This window comes from Pteropus alecto, unplaced genomic scaffold (genome assembly GCF_000325575.1).
Source record: "Pteropus alecto unplaced genomic scaffold, ASM32557v1 scaffold35, whole genome shotgun sequence".
In the NCBI taxonomy this organism is placed as follows: domain Eukaryota; kingdom Metazoa; phylum Chordata; class Mammalia; order Chiroptera; family Pteropodidae; genus Pteropus; species Pteropus alecto.
The window spans coordinates 11,588,414-11,590,612 of NW_006437828.1; positions in this window are offsets into that span (position 1 = coordinate 11,588,414).

The following is a 2,199-nucleotide window of genomic DNA, read 5'->3' on the forward strand; positions in this document are numbered from 1 at the left end:
TTTTGTTTCTTTTTGGGGTGAGTCTGGGGATGGACTGCAAGGCTCACGGACGCGGTCGTAAGCTCTGCAGCCAGCCCGCCCTTGGCACCTGCGTGAGTCTCATTCACGAACGCGATTCGAATCTAGTATCAGAGATAGTTTGGAGCAGCAGACACCCAGGAGCCTGCAGTTACTCTGCAAATAACTGGATTCGAGCCCGTGTCTGGTCTGGACACTTTGGGGTACGAAGTGTTCTCTTAAGCTGAGCATCACTGTGTGGGGGGCCATCCGGCGGTGGTGGGCTGCTGCGGTGACGGGGCTTTGCGGCCCATCGGGGGCGGGTCTGCTGCCCCCCACCCTCCCAGACCCCGACGGCCACATGCTGGCGTCCCACGTTCCTCAGTCCAGGGCGGGGAGGGAAAACCAAGTCCCTCTGCTTTCAAATGACGTGGCCTGGGCTTCCGACGCCTCCGGAACGCGGTGGGTTATTCGTGACCCTTCTGCTCCTGCGTGACCTCGGAGATGGCGCAGGAGGCCAGCTCTCCCCGGAGGAGCCCCGGACTCCGGAGCCCATGGCGGCCTCAGCGGCTTCCCCAGCTCCCCGACCACCGTGCATAGCAGGCCCCGCGCTCAGTCACGGACAAGGCGGGATCGCAAGACTGGTGACAGCGAGGCGTGGGGCGGAGCGGTGAGCGGGCTGCAGAGAGGGGACCGACCTGTCCCAGCTGTCCTGGAGCGTCCCTCCTCTCAGCGCTGGGAGATCCCTCTCATGGCACACCCCTCAGTCAAGTCACATTTGGACGGCTGGTCACCTTCCCAGGGGGTGAAAATATTTTGTCCCACGTGAGTGATCATTCAAAGTCTGTCCCCACAGAGCACGCTCTTGCAGGAGAGAGAATGTGCACTCAGCCTGACGACAGTCAGCCGGCTCTGGCAGACGCCAGCGTTGCGGTGTGCGCCCGTGCACACCAGACGTGGGGCCGGCCTGGGACTTGACCTAATATCAGTCACGAGATGCCCGTGGCCGGTCGGCTGCTGTCACTCCGGAGAGCCTTGTTTGCCACGGGAGAAGCCAGCGTCCAGGGACCAGTGTGTCATACTCAAGGGGCCATGCATCTGTTGGCACCCTGGTGACATCGGGCTGCTTCGAGGGCAGAGTGCTGTCTGTCTCTCGCTGGAACAAGCGTGGATTCTGGATTTCGACTTATTTTCTCTTTCTGCCATGCTTCCGCTCACGTCAGCCCCTGTGCCCTTACCGAACCCCTTAATGACACTGTGATACCCTAAACACTGGCAAACTCACTTTTCCAGAAAAGGCCCGCCTCGCACAGCAGTGTCGCGGCCTGTGGAGATTCAGGTATGAAAACTCCCGCGGCCGACGCCTTAGCAGGTGGGGACGCCGCCTGCAGGACGCGGCACCTGGCCCTGTTCCTCGGGTCAGCACTGAACGAGACGTTCGGACGTTCGGAGGTGACTTCGTTGGCTAACAAAACAGAGGCAGCGTGGAAGGGTGACGGAGGCTGGCACGGAGCCCTAAGCGTCCAGGGTCTGTGGGTGCCGCCAGCATTGTGCTGCTCCGGGAATGTGACCCCCGGCACGCGCTGCCGTGTGCCTCCCTAGGGGCCCGGCCCCTCTCCAGCCTCCCTGCGAAGCGGTTAATACAGACTTTTTCTTTTCTACTTTATTTTGCCAGAGCCAATTTACAATTATTTTTTAAACAGTAGCCTCGAAGGGAGTGTCTCCCTTCAGCTTTCAGATGTCATTTTGTTCGTGCAGGAAGCAGCCCCTGGGTACGACGCTTCCAGCAGACAGGGCGGGGGCCCGGTGACCGCCCGCCAGAGTCTGTTCTGTGGCTGTGCTTCCTCCTGTGTGAACAAGTCATTTGTCCACAACTTCCGGTCTCCTTATAGTGCCAGAACGGTGCTTCGCTGTGTGACACTGTGCTGTGAAAAGTAACTCGTGGGGACTTTCTGCCACGGTCGTGCTCTGTGGTAGCAGCTCCCCCCGGCATCCCCCGCTCTGCGGACCCCCCGAGGCACAGCTGCACCTGTCCCCGAGGACTTTTCTTCACATCGCTGCTGCCGCACTTCTCAAATGTGCGGTGACAGGTGTTTCTGTGTCTATCTTGTAACAATGTCCCAACAGGAAAATGGGCTTTTAGCGAGAGAACTTGGTTTGCCTTCCAGCTTATTACAGGTGGATCCTGACAGGTGACATTTA